The 20186-nt window shown below is 37.7% G+C and overlaps 1 pseudogene; it reads left to right on the top strand.

Annotated features, from left to right (window-relative positions):
* Positions 1–13094: 13094 nt before the first annotated feature.
* On the top strand, positions 13095–13520 carry LOC149246132 (asparagine synthetase [glutamine-hydrolyzing] pseudogene; annotated as a pseudogene).
* The last annotated feature ends 6666 nt before the right edge of the window (positions 13521–20186 follow it).

Raw genomic sequence — 20186 nt, 5'->3', positions numbered from 1 at the left:
CCAATCTCGTTCCCACAAGAAAAAAGACAGGTGAAATCAGACTTTGTGTAGACCTCAGAAACTTAAACCAAGTCTCCTTAAAAGACCACTATCCTTTGCCTAAAATGGACCACATATTGCAGAGAGTAGTGGGATCATCTAGAATCTCTTTACTAGATGGATTTTCAGGTTTTAACCAGATACTTGTTCACCCAGATGACCAAGACAAAACAGCTTTTACCACACCCTGGGGAACATTTAAATATGTAAAGATGCCATTTGGACTTAAAAACGCTGGTGCTACTTTTCAACGAGCAATGGATATTGCTTTCACCAAAGAAATACATGACTTCCTGGTTGTGTACCTTGATGATTTAACCCCATTTTCCAAATCTGATGAAGAACATATCAAGCACCTCAGGCAAATTTTCATGACATGCAGAAAATATGGTATTTCCTTGAATCCTAAGAAGTCCTTATTCGGCCTTGAAGAAGGAAAATTACTTGGCCACATCATATCAAAAGATGGGATTAGAATTGACCCTGAGAGAATACAAGCCATCCTCCAAATTCCATACCCCAGAAACATAAAAGAGCTACAAGCATTCCTTGGGAAAATCAACTTCTTGAGGAGATTCATCCCAAATTTGGCTGAATTAATAAGACTGTTAAGCAACATGTTAAAGAAAGATGCCAAGGTAAGATGGTCCCTGGAAGCTAAGCAAGCATTTGAGAGTATCAAATTTGCCTTAACTCAAACCCCTGTCCTAACTAGTCCACAGTTCGATAAAGATTTTATCATATTTTCGTTTGCATCCGAGCATACGATAACTGTTGTCCTGCTGCAGAAGGATGAACAGGGAGCTGAAAATCCAATTGTTTTTTTCAGCCGAGCCTTAAGAGACGCCCCATTAAAGTACCAGATAATGGAAAAATAGGCCTATGCACTTATCAAGGCCATCAAGGATTTTAGAGTGTACATACTGTATTCACACGTGATTGCCTACGTCCCACATGCTGCTGTAAAAGACATACTGACTCAAGACGGATTAGAAGGCAAAAGAGGAATGTGGATCGCAAGTATCCTTGAATACGACATTGAAATAAAACCAACCAAGCTGATAAAGGGATAAGGTTTAGCTAAACTAATGTCCGAAACAAATTTTCAAGCCTTAGATATTAACCAGCTGGACGATGAACCGGAGCTGGCAACTCCAAAGATCAGTGAAATATTTCTGCAATGCCCCTGGTACACTGATATTTGCTATGTATTGTTAAACCTGTGTGCTCCCCCAGGATTGTCCAGGACAAAGAAAAGGTTTTTGAAAATGAAGGCTTTGAGATTTTGTGCTATTGATGGTGCATCATTTTGGAGAAATCATGAAGGTATATTGTTAAATTGTTTAACCATGCATGAAACTAACAATGTCATGAAAGAATTCCATGCAGGTGATTGTGGAGGACATCTCTACTGGAAGTCCACAGCAGACAAAATCCTGAGGGCTGGTTTCTACTGGCCCACTCTTTTTGCAGATGTTAAAACGTTTTCCACGACGTGTCACAAATGCCAAATTTTTGAAGGCAAGAGAAAATTGTTGCCCATGCCCCTTAAACCCATCTCCACCGAAAAACCTTTCCAACAATGGGGTCTTGACTTCATTGGAGAAATCCATCCCTCTTCCTCAGGCCAGCACAAATGGATCCTAACAGCGACCGATTATTTCACCAAGTGGGTTGAAGCCATTCCCTGTAGACAAGCCAATGATACCATCATTATCCAATTCCTTGAATGCAACATCCTTTCCAGATTTGGCTGCCCTGAGAAAATCATCACTGACAATGCCGCTGCCTTTAAGTCCAAAAAGATGATCAGTTTCTGCCATAAGTTTCATATCACCCTGGGCCACTCTACAACATATTACCCTCAAGGCAATGGATTGGCCGAATCATCTAACAAGAGCCTCATCAACATCATAAAGAAAATGCTAGAAGAAAACAAGAAAAACTGGCACAAAAAGCTGGTGAATGCCCTATGGGCAGACAGACTTTCAAACAAAAGATCAATTGGAATGAGCCCTTATGAGCTGGTATATGGCATGGAGGCTAGATTCCCTTCATCCCTGGGCATCCCCACCATCAAGCTATTACAAGAGATTCAGGCTGAACCAAATGACATTCAAAGAAGAATTAATCAGACGATCCATCTTCAGCAAACCAGAGAACAAGTCTATGACAGAGCACAAATCTTACCAGAAAAGCTCAAAAGGATGTTTGATAAGAGAGCTAAAGCTGAAGATTTCAGAGTTGGTGACAAAGTTTTGAAGTGGGACTCAAGAAGAGAAGACAAGGGCAAGCATGCAAAGTTTGATTTCTTGTGGAAAGGCCCATTTATTATTTCTGCTGTTCAAGGAAACAACACCTATTTTCTCAGGTCTATGGAGGACAGCACTGTTGAAGAAGGCCCTGTGAATGGCAGGATGTTAAAACATTATCACGATCCTTGTTGTTAAAACAATGCAAGTTCTGTAAATATCTTTGTACAGTTATATCGTGTATATATGAGCACTATTTTTAATTCCTTTTGATAAGTAGGTCGATTTTTGAAGGAACAACAGTAAATTCATGGAGGCACAGCCGATGCTGATTGTCCGGTTTTTAAAGACCTATCCCTGTATCAATCTCAGCAAAACAGCAAGAGTAACAACGTCATAACAGCAATTCGGGTCAAAGAGAAGCTGTTTTGCACTTGCAATTTTCAGGAAAGAAAGGGTTAACAGAAGAGGAGAAATTTCAGCAAATTGTTTCACACCAAAGCTGAAGGAAGTACATCAATTTGCAATCCATGTTTTCAAAGATTTATTCTCGCGCAGCATTGTACATAATAATCCAGCACGCAGAAGAAAGCAGGCGTTGCTGAGCAGTTCACAAAGATTCACTTGAGGAGAAGGTTGTCTTGTCACAGAGTTTCATATTTCTAACAACCAGAGCAAAGAAGTTTTTCAGTTACGGTGACAACAGAGATCAAGGCAGTCTGACCTGTTGTTCTTGACTTTTCATGAGGAAAAGCCATCCCCAAGTGGAGCCATTGTTAGCCTCCTGTTGCAACAGGTTTCATATTTCATGATTGACATTTTTACATGCCAAATATGTCATCTTTCTTGCAGCAAGGTTCCATATTTCCGGAGAAGAAAACCAGAGAAGAAGTAATAAAGTGTGCCAATTCAAATGTCATTGCTGTGATTCAATTTTTGAGGAGTTGTCCCAGTTTTGAAGAGTTCTTCATTTTGGGAGGTCCAGACAGTCTAATCCTGGCCTCCCTAGGTTTCAATTTTCTGTTTTAGAATATAGAGAATGACATCTGTCCAAACAGTTTAATCTTGGCAGATTTATAGATAGGTAGAGAATCAAAGGGACCCAACTGTTTAATCTGGGCCCTGGCAGAAATAAGTGCAGATCTAGATAGGAAAATTCAAAAGAAAAATTGTGAATTTGGGTCTGCAAGCCTAAGTGCACCCAAAACAAAAAGAAGAAAAAATGTTAGGACAGTAGGCTGGGTAGGTAGCTGTTCGGTGGCATAGTGATGACTAGCGATCAATTTTGTACCTCACAATGTCTTTTCTTTTTAGATCACAGTTATCAGGCAGTTTTGCAATTTCATGAAGGTACTCAAGCTGGAGATTCACTAACATCCCCTTCTTCTCATTTCCCCCAAGTCACTTACTAACATCCCCCAAGAGGTCAAGATCTGCTTGAGCCTCTCAGTTTCATCATTTCCATGACATATGCCTTGGTGAACATCTCCTTCACTCAAGGATCGCTCAGTCAGTGTTTGTGAGTCTTCTTTTCCCCGAAATGGCCTAAGGTCTCATACCTTAGCGCCCTCTTTTCATCTCCATATTAACTTCTAACTTTATTATATAGCTCCCTAACAATTTTCCCATTCCCCTACTAAAAATCATGTATATAAACTCCCCTATGTAAATACCCCTCCCTGGCATTATAGCCATAATTCTACTAAGTCAGGGAAATCTCAGTCCATCTGGGACTGTTTTTAGCCCATCCGCGTCATTGAGGAACTAGTTTGACACCTGGTCAGCTAGTAACCTCCCCCTTAACACTAAAAACCCCCAAAAAACCCATGTTTTCACCTTTCCCCTTGTAAAATTTCACCCTAACGCTGTAAAAAACCCATATTCCGCCCCTAAACCAAAGTTTTGTGCATAAATATTAATCCGCGCATTTTTGAAACCCCATAACCCACCTTCCCAAAGTCTAAACCCCGCGCGCGTATTAAAAGAGGCATATACCTCGAATATACCCCGCACTTAACCCGCCGTCCCTTCGCGTCCGTCGCCAGCCGTTCAATCCACAGCCCTGCAGATCGACGGTGGGCGGGCCGCCCCATCCCCGAATCGCCCGAACTTTAGCGTCCGGGAGATGGGCGGTATTACCGCCATACTCCCGCCACGCATCAGGCGCCGGGCTGTGGCGGAGCCCCTCCCTCCGAAACCGCCATCCCTCATAAGCAGTGCGCCACATACCGCTTACCGCCCCCTGCCGGGTGACGTCACCACCTACGTCACCCCCTGCACAGTCACCGCCCACGTCACCCCTTGTCTAGTCACCCGATGAGTCATCTGCCTGCGTGGCCTCCTGCCACGTCACTGCCACGTGTCCCCGCCACCGTACCTACCACGTCATCATCCGTACATGATGACGTCATGCTGAAGTCATCCCGCCACGTCGCCCTGCTGACGTCATGCTGACGTCATCAGCACTTTTTTTTGGCCGCAGAGGCGCAAAAGTCGCACTTCGGAGCCCCGGAATCGAATTCTGAGGTAGTTTCTGATGAGCGATTTGCGCTGCAGGATTTTTTGGGCCAAAATGGAGAATCTTCAAGGAATCTTTAGGGAATCTTCTCACCATGCGGCCCCAGGAAGCCCGAAAAGGCGCAAAAATGATCTGTTTTCTTCACAGAGCACACCAAAAGGAGCAGAAGATCATTTCAGAAGATACAGAGGCCGAACAGCGGCCATTTATTAGTGATTAGACCTGCAGGATGCCAAATCAGCAGTCCATATTTTGTCAAAGAGTATCAGAAAAGGAAAAATGCCAAATAGTATCAGCCGAAGATATTTTAGTGGCTTGAAGCAGCTAAGAATTAATGAGCCCCCCGGAAAGTCAAATCAAGCAGCTAAAGCCCATTCTTGCACTCAAATCACAGCTTAAGCTTTAAATGTAGACAAACATCGAGGAGCAGGAACCCATGCATATTTACTTTAGAGGACACTACAGCAAGCCGCCAAGGACCACATCATTTACTTATTTCTGATACAGCGACCCTCAGCGCCGCTCAAGAGATTTTTTGCATTTAATTCCAGATAGAGTTAGGTCAATAAATTATTTTTATGACCTGATTAGGTCAAGATGTAATAAAAGCAGTAGGTAGAAATTTTTTCCCTATATATACCACCCTCTGTATAGTTTTAAGGGTTGGTCAATTCAGAATTTCACTAGAGACTCGCATTGTATACCTGAGTTTTTCCATAATCAAAGATTGCTGAAAGCTTGGAGAGCAAACTGTCTGTTGATGATCAATGTTTTGAAGATATGAAGATGGAATTCCTGTGCTGCAGCTTGAAACAATAAGTGCATCTTACCTCTGTTTATGTGTTTGCCATTATCTAAATAGCAGAAAAAAGAATAGCCTAGAATTAGTTTAAATACTCTCTATGCTCAATTCCTGCTGTTTCTTGATGTTTTCCTCTAAAAGAATTGGTTATGAACATTGAATTCCTCCCGGCTCATGTTTACCCCAATTTACCTGTGTTTGCCAATTATCTAGGGATTCTTAACTGCCCCTAGGTAGCGCTGTGTTACCTCCTCTGTTAAGTCGACTGAGAGATTCTTAACTGCCTCTCATTACTTAGCATCTCTTTCCGTCCATAAAACCTGAGAAATTGTTTCAAATGCAGCTATCTTGCTCCATTTTCCCTCACTGTTATTAAGGAAACTTAACAGCATTTCTCTCCTCGACTCCACGCCCAATGGTTCGAAACCCTTAGACTGTGCACTGCCTCTCTACTTGAAAAATCAATTTTCCCACCAAAACAAAACAAAGAACCCCCTGAACCCAAGACCTAGCCTGAAATCCTATCAAAACAAAGCTAAATCTAAAAGAGAGAGCCCTCTCTGATTGCAGGTTGGCTAGAACCTGCAGTCCAAAGTTGGTTTGTGGTTACCTTGGCCGTATCCCTTTCTTAACCTTCAGGGACAACCTGAGTGATAACAACAGCAACAAGAAATATTATGCCAAAAAATATCATTAATAAATCGCTATTATGAAACAAGTGATAAATTAAACAATCAAGTGGTTGATCAGAGATTAGAATATGAAGTAATCAATAAGAGGATTTCAGATTTTATTTCTTAGCAAGAATCTGAAGAAGGAAGAAAAGTCGATCTGCTGAAGATCGAGGAGTCCTACAAAGATATTTTATTTATAGATTGGGACATACAGTTGAAGCAAGTAGAAAGGGCAACAACAAGAGCAGCTAGTACAACAAACAATATAATTGAGGTTGTGAACAAAAACCTCCATACTACCAATCTCATCAAAGAATGTAGGACATGAGGTCTCCCATGCATCAAACAGTTAGAAAATTAGTGGAAATAGACTACCAAAACACAAGTTGAGGCAATGAAACAATTGTCTAAGATTAACTGGGAAACCCACTGGTTGTTTTTGGTGAAACCACATAGCCAATGGATGAATATGCACTTTCTAATAGATTTTACTCAAAATATGGTGCCACCACTCATGGATGTTGTATTCATAGGAAAATTAATATCTAGAGTTGGCCAAACACCCCAGGTGAAGCCAATGATAGATATCTACGAACTCAAGCACCGAATGGCTGAAAAAAAAAAAACCTCCTCAACTTTTTATGTAATAATCTATTTTTGATACATAATTTGTATTATTTAAACCCCTCTCATGCATTTAGAGAAGGGTCTAGAATTTTATCAAAAACACTTGGCAAAGGCTTTCACTTCTGTATTTTTGTGACTGTCTTGATAAGATAATTGTTTTACTAGAGATTGAAGCATGCTCTACAGAATTTGCACTTTTGTACTCTTAGATCAATATTGTTGACCTCATGAGTAGGACCTTTCATATTTGGTATTTCTATCTTTATGATTGTGTTTTGTTTATGAATTAGTAGTAATCTTTCTTATATTGTGTTATGTATGAAATATAAGTTATAGTTTGACATTAAAATAACTTTTGTATAAATGTTTCGGTTATAATTCCTTATTGAATACATGAGCAACTGATATATGTGATATAGTTTCAACAATTATTTTTCATAATTATTTAGTTAAATAATCATCATTAACGATTTATTCTCTTTTAGAAATTGAATGATCTTTATTCCATTTTTCTTTGAGATATCTTTGTAGATTTCATTGGTTTAAGTTATTCCTAGGTATATATTAAGATACAGGTTAGAATAGATAGATGCATGTGTTTCTTGTTTAAATTAGATCATTTTTAGTTAAATCATTTCTCACTATATCTTATATCAAACCATCATCATCATATCAATTATTGCTAGGAAACTGGTCCCATTATCCCCAGTTGGAGCCACCATACCAAACGGAAAATGAGTTGCTTCCAAGGTCCGGGCAGGATGGTTATCCCCCATGTTGTTGCAATGGAATTCAGGGGGCTTCAACAAGACAATGGAGTAAGTCAACTACCAATGCAGCTATGTTATGTATCTCCAAGAGGACCATGGCAGCCTATTCAACCTGATATAATGCAAGGGCCTAATTCACAATTTCAATCTTATGCACATCCATCTCAAAGTAATTGGAGCACACCCCTTCCTTGGCATCCTTGGCCATCTCAACCCCAAAACCAAACTTGGCAACAAGGTTGGCAAGGAACTTATGGGAGCCATCCACAATATCCTCCATACCTAACTCCATGTTATCCCTACCATTCACCTCCACCACAACCACAACCCCAACCACATTCATCTCAAATATCCACTTCCACTCAACTACCTATACCACCATGTTCGAACCCACACAATGACGTAGCTCAACCCACTTACAATGTTGAGGCATAACACTTCCAAACATCTCATTTTGATCTAAATGGTATTCATATGAGCTCAGAAAGAGTATCACAAAAGATAGATTCTCTTGATATCATTGAAGAACAACATACAAAAAAAGAAGATTCAAATGAGAAAACCAAAGAATCACTTAACAAAGAGCAGACATCATAATCAAAGATTGGGAAATTTCCCTCATGTTTACCCTTAGATCCTCTATGTGTTCAAGAGAATAATCAACAAAAAGATGAAGATTTGAATTTCATGGAAGAAGAAGACATCCAAGGTGATCCAAATCAACAAGTGGACTAGGAGCATCACAACTATATTGAAATATGGTTCCAACAAAGTGTCAAGTTGAAGCAACCCACTCTTCTTCAACAATTCCTAATCTCATCTCAATCAAAGAAGTTGGTCTCTCATATTCAGGTACCTATCAAAGTATATATTTCAAGCCTACGTGTTAGTTTATTTGTCATATTGATGTGCACTTGGCTTCATTGGAATTATTCCTACACCTGAAAATGATTTTGTTTTTTCAAGTAGAGTAGGACAGGAAAATAAAAAAAATGAAAAATAAGAGAAAAAATAAAATCTTAGGTGAAAACCTCCTTTGAGGTGCCTGATATTGGCTCATTGTTTGAAAACCTCCATGAGGTGATGAATGGGTTGGGAAAAAGGAAAAAGGAGAAAAAATTAAAAGATCCTAGGTGAAAACCTCCTTTGAGGCACCGAGGTAGACCTACTAATTGAAAACCTCATTGAGGCGACTAATAGGCAAATAATGTTGTTGCAGAGGAATTTTGGGGCTTTGACATTTTGGCGCTAGAAGGATGGGCATGACTATCAATGGAAAAGAGAACTGATTTTAAAGCAAAAATCCATCCTAAGAGTCGTTCGCCCTCTAGATCACCTCTAATGTCTAGATCCCCATCTAGAACTACAATCTCAAGATCAGAAATTGAGAAAACCTCTCCAAAATCTCCTAGTGAATCTCAAAGAATACCTTCTTCAAAATATAACCCTGAATCCCCAAAATTTCAAACTTTGATAGAGAAGTTAGAGAAAATCTCTATTTCAGCTAAAAATCCTGAAAACTCTCAGTGATATGAAAGAAGTGTTTCCTCTGTTCTACAACCAAGACAAACCTTGACTCGTTCTCAAAGTGAGAAGACTGGAATTCCTCCTTTTGAATTACCCATTTCTTCTTTCCTAAAGAATACCAAGAAATCTGAATCACAAACATCCACTAGTGAGGTTTTATCCAATTCTCCACCTCAAACCCCTTCATTCCCTCCACTTATTCCAACAACTTCCATTCCAACCACTCATGCTAGTTATTCTATTCTAAGCACCCAATTTGCCTCTTCTTCAACTCAAAATCCTCTCATAAACTCGTCCACTCAAACCCCTTCTATCATCTCATCCACTCAAAATCCAATGGCTAGACAACAACCATGAGTACACCCATATAATAATCTCAATGTTGTAGCAATGGCAGCTCCTCTTCACCCTCTTCCTAAGCATATTGAAAGATGGTTGCCCAAATTTAACCCTAATGATGGATTACCAGCTAAGGAACATCTCCATAGCTAATGTTGGCCATCAATTTAAATGGAGTCGATGAAGAAGACTATGTAGTACGATTATTTCCATGTACTCTAATAGGATCTGCAAGATCCTAGTACTTTTCCTTGCCTCCTCACTCCATATCTAGCTAGGATATGTTCGAAGAACAATTCCTAGCTAAGTTTGGAGATGATAGAACCACTGCATCACTCATCAATGAATTATCCAATCTAAAGGCTAAGATAGAAGAAGAGGTCAAAGATTTCAACTCCAGATTCAACAAACTACTCAATAAAATTCCAACTGTGTCATCCCATGGTGTTGATGTTCAAATTGAGTGGTACATATCTTCCCTTCCTTCCAATATAACCAGTTTTGTAGATAGAGCGAATTCGGCCACATTAGCTAAGAACATGAAGGAGGCCTTGTCTATAGAGAAACACATAATTTCTCTTGAAAAGAAGACCTCTCAAGAAGACATAAAATCTAAAAAAGTTTCTTTTAGAGATGACTAAAAAAAAAAAGCCCCAAAAGATCCTTTTGATCTTGAAGGCCTTCAAAAGGTACTAAAAACCATGTCTAACGAAATGGTTGAAATGAAGAAACAAGTTGTTGAATCCTCTTCTGCTAAAAAACCTTTCAGATCTTTTAGGAGGAATCAGTCTTCTGGTTCTTAGAAACCAAATACCATATCTAATGCAGAGTCCAACTTAGAAGAAGAGGAAGAAGAAAACACAATGACTGATTAAGAAACTGAAGAAGAAGAAGAAGTCAAACTAAATGGGATGTGGGACTTTATCCTTCCGAACGAAGAAGAACAAGAAGATTTTCTCATTAGTACCAGAAGCAAAGAGCCTACTAATACGACTCAGTCAAATCAAAAACAAAAAACTCCAACTCTTGCTACTAAGGAGAAATCAATTAGCAAAATGTCTTCTCCTAAGGCTTCACAACCAATTCCATCTACATCAAAGACCCTAGTAGTTACTGATACCATGGAGTATAACATTTTGGAAGACATGAAGAAGACTAGGGCCAATATTTCGCTACATGAACTTAGCAAACTGAAGCAACAACATAAAATACTACTTAGAGAACTAAATGCAGTTCCTACTTCGCCCCTACCTGTTGTTGTTGTATCTCAAGTTGCTAAAGGCATGGGTAAACCCCCCACTCCTTCAAACAAAGTCGATCCTACAGATGTCATCCTAATTGGTGATAGATCTAATTCACACACACCTCCTTTCCTCTTAACCTATGAAATTTTCAATAGGAACCTTCATAATTGTTTGATTGACTCAGGAGCCTCTTCTAATATAATGCCGACAACAGTCTATGCTAAGTTAAACGTCACTCCTCAAAAGTTTGTTGTTCACATAGTACAACTTGACAGAACCAAGGTAGAGGTCTTAGGGGAAATAAATTTAGTTAGCATTCGACTTTCCTCAAATCCCAAAGTCTGTCAAATAATTGATATATTGGTCGCTGACATTCCTGAATTCTATGGTCTAATTCTAAGTAGAGACTGGTCTGAGAAACTCCATGGATATTTTTCTATAGACTAGTCTCACATGTGGCTGCCCTATAATGGAAAGACAAATCAAATTCGAGTTGACCAAGAGAAACACCTAAAACATATAGTGATTGAATTTGAAGGTGATAATGAGTCGGTAGCATTCAATAATAACATTATTGATAATTATTCGGCTGAGTCACTTTTAGGGAACTTTAAAGCACACGAGTCTCCCTTTTTGGATAATGTTTTTATCTCATAGGCTGAAAATTTCTTGCAAATAGATTCTTCCAAGTGTAAAACTTTTATAAATAAACTTGTAGTTAATACTTTATTTTGGACTTTATACTTTAATGGTTCAAAATCTAACAATGGTGCAGGAGTTGGTTGTATTTTAATCATCCTAGAAGGAGAAAAAACCATGTTATCTTGCAGATTACAATTTGAATGTACAAATAACACCGCAGAGTACAAGGCATTGGTTCAAGGATTATACAAACCAATTGGCCTCAACATCAAACATCTGTAGGTTTTTGGAGACTCAGAAACTTTCATTAAATAGGTAAGAAATACTATCCACTTCCTTCCTGGACATCTTAAGCATTATCAATCATTAGTCCAAGATCTTACATCACATTTTTCAGCATTTAATATTTCTCTTGTACCTATGATACAAAATTCTAGTGTCGATCTATTATCTAATGTTGCATCAAAACTCATACCATCTGAAGATTATAGTCCTGATAGATTTTCCATTGAATTTGTTATCAATGAAAATTCTGTTACCAAAATTTTTTTTTAGCCTAGCTTAAAGACAAGGTGTTTTCGCAGCGCATGAATCCTTTTAGCAGCTTCTCAGCGCTACTTGTTTCGGTGGTTTTGTAGCGCGCTACGAAATTGGGGATTTATCCTAATCCATAGCGGCCCTTTCACAGCTGTCATGTTTGTCAAAATCCATTGGGCTTTGCATCAGCAGTTGTCAGTGTATAACTATGTTTTAAGATATGTTTGGCTCTACAGATGCAGAACGAGATCTCCATACTGGTATACTGGCTACAACTGCCATTGATGAAGTTGCTGTTGGATTTGTAGAGGAATACGGGTCCATGTTTCAAGACTCATCACTTCAAGGCCGTTATGGAATTTTTGAGCGATTTAGGGGTCCAGAGTTCTTATTTCTTCCACAGATGACTGTTTTCAGCTGACAGTGGTTTGGCCCCTGAATCGATGAGTAAGGATTATTTGATGAAAGAAAACATTCTTCAACAAATCGACAGGAAATACATTGTTGTTGTTGCCCAAGGAAATCTTGCTGTTATTAACCAACATGCTGAAGATGAAAGAATTCGTTTAGAAGAGCTACGTAAAGAGGTTTTTGAAGGTGTAGAAAGGCCAAAGGTTACTGTCCTAGAATATCAAAGGCAAGGGAATGATTCAGGGTGGACCAGTCATCATCAGCAGCTCGTAGTTGAGGCAATTCTTCAAGCATTACGGGATGAGATCATGTATGATCCTCGGGAGCGAATTGAAATTGCGCAGAGTCATGTTTTCTACAGGCTTTCACTCCTAAGACAATTTCTGCAACGACAAAAGACAGAGACACATGGTCGAAATTAGCTTATCGTTGCCGGAAAGGTGTTCGTATTATTTAAGGTAATTCCGCCTTGATCAGATTGTCGCAGTATGATCCAGAATTACTACTCCAAATACAAACTGGTAACTGTTAGTGTGTTTGAGACCTATTGTGCATATCTGGAACGAGAAGTTGCTTTGGGAGGAGGTTATAAAATTGAGAGAATCAGAATCGCGTGGGAATACTTCAAAGAGGAGCTACATCGTGAAACATGTCAAAAGATAAAGTCTCTTCATCTATATGACTGCCTGAGAGCTAATAAGTCAACAGCAGCATGGGTGTTGAGGCTCGTGTGCCGTTTCTAGATAAGGAGTTTATCAATATTTCCATGGGAATTGATCCAGAGTGGAAGATGGTGCGGCCTGATCTTGGGCGCATTGAGAAGTGGATCCTTCGCAAGGCATTTGACGACGTGGAGAATCCTTATCTACCAAAGCATATTTTGTACAGGCAAAAAGAGCAATTCAGCGATGGTGTTGGTTATAGTTGGATTGATGGTTTGAAAGAGCATGCTGCAAATCATGTTTCCAATATGATGATGGCAAATGCAAAGTACATTTACCCTGAGAATACACCCACGACAAAGGAGGCATACTACTACAGGATGATATTTGGAAGATTCTTTCCTCAGAATGCTGCACGCTTGACTGTACCTGGAGGCCCTAGTGTGGCTTGCAGCACTGCCAAAGCTTTAGAATGAGATGCTGCATAGTCTAGGAACCCCGATCCTTCTGGCAGGGCTGTTTTAGGTGTTCATGTGGATGCTTACAAAGAAAATGCAGATATCAGCAATGGCAATGGCGACGAGGAAGTATCAGCAGATTTTTCAATTAAAAAGCCAAAATTTCTAGATGGTGGTGTGAAAGTTGCAGTTGACGGTTGAGCCATAAGACATCCGTGCTTTTTAAATGTAGCTTTGGCTTAGTATATACTTGTGGAGCTCTTGGATGACTGAGGTTTTCGTATTTTTGCCCAGGCAGTAAGTATAATGCACTTTGGAATGCCGGAAAATGTAATCTTAAGGAGCCAATTTAACTTTTTGTCCATTACCAAGTAGCAAATCAATTTGTGGAAAATGTTTGCTGAGCTATGAAACATCTCTTCCAGCACCAGGAAAGCAAATGTCAGGATATGATGGATCTGGACCATAAATTCGTTTGAGCGAATGAAGGTGCTTTATCACCGTATCTCTGAAGGCTATAAAAACTATTTCTGGTGAGTAAGCATATGTAGTTCCACCTGCTTTACCTCCATCAGCAATAAACAAAGGAGTGTATCGGGAAATTGGAGGAATAGAACTATGCATGTCCATGATTGTTAATTCTAAGACTTCTGGGTCCCTTGTGAATGAATTCAAAGAGGATATGGCACGGAAACTGGAATTGTTGTTGATTAGCAAACACTGGTTAATATGCTGAATGTCAGAAACAGAGGAGATAGTCTGCTAGATAAAAGTGTAAAGTTGGGGTGGCTGAACTTCATGCATGTTTTCATATCTGTTGAAGCAAAACTGAGATCTTACAGAACCAGCCTTCCAGTTTCAACACTTTAGTTTCCAGCTAGATGCAGTTTGGATGTTTGATGCGCGGTTTGAGCAATATTCAATCTCATCTTGTGCACTCAGACTCCAAAGATTTATGCTGAGATAATTTAACTGGATATTGGATTGTTCTCATAAGATCACCATGGTTGATAGCTAAGAACAGTGTGCTTCATGGCTAGAACAGTGTGCTTCATGGTTTTCTTATGAATGCTTGATTTATTTGTGATATGTGACAAATCTATCTCCTTCAGATGTGAGGAGTTTAGAGGAAGACTATGTTTTTTAAAAATCACACAGCAGTTTCGTAGCGCGCTACGAAACTGCTGTAGGTGATGATTTTAAACGCAGAGCAGCTATGTTGGTGAGATGATTGAGAAACTTGAAAGAGAGACACCTGTCTATCAGTATAGCCTACAGCACATCCAAGATGTGGCAGTCCGCTCTATTTTGGTCAATTAAAGATAAAAGGCAAGCTCTTTTGGATTCGAATATGGTGAGGCAAATCAAAGACCGACAAACAGGAACAGTTTCCTATATTTCAGGGTGATGGAAAACATATTATATTAAGGGCCAACAAGCAACTGCAGACACCTGTTCAGTTCACTAAGCATCCAGATCATAAGGCATATGGTGTTATGCGTGGTTATTAAAGGTATTAAAGAACTTGGAGTGTGTTTTTTAAATGGTAAAGAAAAATGGAAGAAAGAGACCGTGAAAATAGGGTGGTCAGGTTTGCCAATTTATGAGTCATCTCCACAGCTAGCACCCGAGGTCAGCTTGTTCAGTGAATGTTTCTCCAACACATCTCAGCCTAACTAAAGGAGGACAGCTGTCAAGGATCCAAGAAGAATCATGTTACGAGGAGAATGGAATTAGTGTTTTAGTTTGATTAGGATTTTGTGTAATTACAGCTCAGCATGTTTGTAATTAATGAATTAGTTAAATAGCATGTAGGAGTAGTTAATAGGGCCTTCGAGCTCGCTCTAGAGAGGGAAGAAGGTATTCCTATAAAGGGATCAAATTAGGATGTAATAGGGGTTGGAGATTTATGAAAAAACAGAGTTTTTATCAGCTTATGTAAAAAGACTTTTTGACAGTAATATAAGGATTACTTTTTCTTCCCAAGATTCATCATGTGTTCAATGCTCAGAATATGTGTGGTTTTGTCATTATCCTTTATATATTTTACAGCTCACTAAATATGCAATCACTCTGAATTCACCTAGTGCTCAGACTTCCTGTGTATATTTATGAGTTGAGGTTCTTTTTGAGAGATGTTTTGAGTGTTAAACATTATATGCCTTGGCTTCTATGATTGAGTGGTTTATAGTTTACTGCAGAAGTATTTGACTCCATGAGCCCAATGGAAGAGATGTTATTTTGTTGTTCCAAAAAGCTTATTTTCATGTACTGTTTGAAGAGTTAGCCATCTTTTCTTGTTCTTAATTCATATCAAGAATCTGTGAGAGAGCCCTCTCTGACTAAGGAGGCTAAGCCTTAGTCTAAAGCCTGGTTTGAAATAGTTGCATGAGATCTTGCTAAGTAGCAGCCCTTAGTACATGATTTTGTGATAACAGAATTAATTTGTAGACCATCTATTTCTAAAAATGTCACTAATTGGTGAGTCTTATATGATGATTATGATATTTTTAACTTTCTAACATCAGAGGGGTCATATGATGACCAAATCATTTATGAAAATGAGCACGACCTTCAGTTAAAGCAGAGCCTTGATGAAAATCCAATACCCAAATCTGTAGTCAAATTAGAAGATCTTTATTATCTCAAAGACAAATTTAAGAAGGTAACCAATGCCAAAATCCAAATCTCAACCTTGATATATGAATTAGTGAACCTTGGAACTGATTACAAGCCTCAAAACATTAATCTAGGTCTCGGTTTATCCTCTAATGAAAGATCATCATTCATCTGATTGTTAAAGAAATAGAAAGGTATATTTTCCTGGGATTATAATGAGCTCAAAACTTATGATACCTCTTTCATACAGCACACCATTCCTATGATCTCTAATGTTAAACCAGTGCAGCATAAACTTCGGAAAATTCACCCAAACCTCGAAAGTCAAATCAAATCGGAGCTGAATAAACTCCTTAAGGCCAGAATCATATTTCCTGTTATGCATTCGAAATGGGTGTCCAATTTAGTGCCTGTTAGAAAAAATAATGGTGACATTCATATATGTATATATTTTAGAAATTTAAATAAAGCATGTCAGAAAGACAACTTTCCACTGCCAACCATGGAACAAGTGCTGCAGTTAGTAGCTAGTTCTGAGCTCATGTCATTTCTTGATGGGTTTCGGGATATAACCAAATCTTGGTCCATCTAGATGATAGAATGAAAACCACATTCATAACTAAATGGGGAACATATTCTTATCCAAAAATGCCTTTTGGTTTGATTAATGTAGCTAACACATTTCAAAGAGCTATGGATATAGCCTTTAAAGGACTCATTAACAAATTAGTTGTTATGTACTTGGATGATATCACTATCTATTATAGGAATAGAAGCAACTGTTTAAACGACCTCAAGTAGATCTTTGAATGATGTAAAACATATGGGAACTCGCTCAATCTAAAGAAGTCTTATTTTTCCTTAAGCAAAGGTAAGATTTTAGGATTTGTCGTATCAAAAAAGGGTATTTACATCGATCTAGAAAGGATTAAGGAAATTTAGAAAATCTCCTTACCCCATAATAAGAAATCAATGAAGTCTTTCTTTGGTCAAATACATTTTGTAAAAATATTTGTCCCTGACTTTTCACACATAGTTTTACCTTTACAATCTATGATTAAGAAAAATTCAATTTTCAAGTGGGGTCACAATGAAAGAGAAATATTTGATATGATCAAACAAGATATTATCAATGCTCCCTCCCTGACAACTCCTAATTTTTCTAATCATTTTTTTTATACACATTTGCATCATAAAAATCATATGTTGTCATTTTAACATAGCTCAACGACCAATAGATTGAAGCACCAATCTCGTTTTTTAGTTCAAAAATTCAACGTGTCGTATTAAATTACTCTGCTATGGAAAAACAAGTATTTTATGTTTTTAAGTCAATAAGCATTTCAGACCAGTTCTCCTCAAAACTCACATCAAAATCATAGTTCCATTCCTAGGAGTAAGGAAATTACTGGTACAAAGGGAAGTAGGAGAAAAAAGGGCCAACTAGGTAACTATACTGCAAGAATATGATGTCGAAATTAAACCAGCTAAAATTGTTAGGGGTCAAGGTTTTTGCAGAATGTTGGTTGGAGAATCCAACTTACCAGCAGAAGAAGATTTAGGTGATGATATACAAATATCTTAGGTAAGCCTCAACGATGCTGAATATCAATATGTTGATCTCATATTTTATTTAAAGAAATGGATATGCCCCTATGCAGCTCAGTTACAAAAGAAAAAGGGCTTTGATATTAAAAGCAAAGCAATACAAAATAGTCAATGATTTTTGTTCAGAAAAAATTGTGACTCTATTTTGCTAAGGTGACTTGAAAAATATGAGGAATAAAAGGTTTTGCGGGAACTCCATGATGGAATAGCTAGTGGACATTTTGGAGGAGACACAATAGCACATAAAATCCTGCATGCTGGCTATTACTAGCCAACCCTGTTCAAATATGCACATGAATATGTAAGGAAGTGAAAAACCTGTCAAACTGTTGCTAGAAGAAAAAGTCAACCTTTATTTCTGTTACAACCATTCAACATTGAACAACCATTTGAGCAATGGGGACTCGACATAATAGGTGAGATCATTCCTCACTCTTGAAATCAACATAGATACATCCTTACAAAAACTTATTACTTTACTAAATGGGTAGAAGAAATTCCACTAAAGGTAGCCAATTCTGAGAACATTATCAAATTTATTGATCAGTTTATCATTACTAGATTTGGCTTACCAACTGCCTTGATCTTTGACAATGCATCTTACTTCATAGGCAACACTATGACATAATTCGCTCTCAAAAGATGTTTCAAACTCAAGTATGATGCTAACTATTATATTCAAGGAAATGGTTTAGTAGAATCAACCAATAAAAATCTCATCAGGATCATTAAATGAACTATTGATCGGAGTCAAAGAAACTGACATAAATATTTAACATTCGCTCTATGGGAAGATCGGATAGCATAGAAGGCCTCAATAGGAACTTCTCCATTTAATCCGATCTATGGGAAATAAGATGTCCTTCCTACAAATATAGTTATTCCATCTCTATCCCTAGTTCAGTTTATTGAATAAACTCCTTCTTCTTCTTTTCAATTAAGGCAATCACAAATACTCACACTCAAAGAAGAAAGAGAGAAAGCCAAAATCATACATGTCCATCATCAACAATTAGTTAAATATTCCTTTGATGCAAATTCTATAAGCACAAAATCATTTCAACTTGGAAACCTTGTATTGAAGTGGGATAAAGCACACAAGGAAAAAGGTTAGCATACCAAATTCCAAAAAATGTGTCTTGGACCATTTCAGATTACAGAACAAATCAACCCATCAATGTTTCTATTTCAAGATTTATCACGCAAGAGATATTCTCTGCCTGTAAATGGGCAGGTTTTGAAAAATTATTTTTCATAGGAGACAACCTCTTATATCCCCTGTACATTATCGCCTTTACTTTTCCTAGGAAAATAAAATTTAAATAGTATTCACTTTTGGCCTTACAATTAAAATCTCTCTAAATATTTTTATTTTTCTCTTTTATAAGTAAAGATTGTTAAGGAGATAATTATAACATTTGAAAATTAACTAGGTTCTGTCTCTCTGAAATTTTCTTGTTTCCACCAAAATTATTTATTCTTTGAGAAACCTCCAACTTTATAAAAACTTTTGCTCTACGATGAGTCAAGAAAAATATTTTTAACAATCTAAAGACTCTTTGCAGATAAGCATCTTCAACTCTATAATTTTCATCTAGAACCCTTAAGGAGCTAATGATTCTCCCCATCCAGTAAACTTTTCTCTTTTTAGAGTGTAATTCTAAAATATACTGAAACTTAAAAGATAAGAGGTCTCATCAAGAGCCTTCTTACCATGTTCATAGGGAAATAATAGACTGACATTACCAATACTGCATACCAAAACAGGGTAATGGCTTGAGATTATTTTAATCAAAATACAAGGGGTTGCATCATGAGCCAGCTTGTTCAGTTGAATTACAACCGATGAACGGAATTGTCACTATTTGGCCACCAAACCAAGACAATGACTTTTAAGTAATAAAAAAAAATACAAAAAATAAACTGTTTAAAAAAGAAAAAAGAGGAGAATAAGTATATGATTTTGAATTTATCTCTAAAAACTGCACTCTTATCTGGATGGGACACTGAATCATTGTTGGTTAACCTTTCGAGGCTATGGACGCCTATTGGCAGCAGAGGCTCTACATATGACAAATGAGTATATCTAAAAGTTGATCTGCAAAAGCCCCCTACTTTATCTTTAAACTAAGTAAATATTGATATAGACAAAGGAATTTTCATTTTTAAGAGGATATCAAATGAATTGTAATTAGGTGAGTTTGTTTTTTTATTCAGAGAAATGTTACTTATCTTAAATTTCATGCAATTCCTATTTCCTGAACTATCTTTATTTTGAAATATTTAGAAATTTCAAAATTATCAGAGATAACTGGTTCTTCTAGTGAATCGCCAATTGTTGTACTGTTCAACAACCCCCACATTTGTTAATACAATAGTTAGTATTGTATTAATAAATGCGGACCCTTTAAAAAAATTTCAAAAAGCTTAGCAAATAAAAGTTTTCCTTTTGAAACG

The sequence above is a fragment of the Pinus tabuliformis genome, chromosome 7 (assembly GCF_031772625.1).
Source record: "Pinus tabuliformis cultivar Carrire ecotype Pingquan chromosome 7, CPIR1, whole genome shotgun sequence".
Taxonomy (NCBI): domain Eukaryota; kingdom Viridiplantae; phylum Streptophyta; class Pinopsida; order Pinales; family Pinaceae; genus Pinus; species Pinus tabuliformis.
Note: the sequence above shows the minus strand (reverse complement) of the source record. Positions and strands in the feature narration are given on the sequence as shown.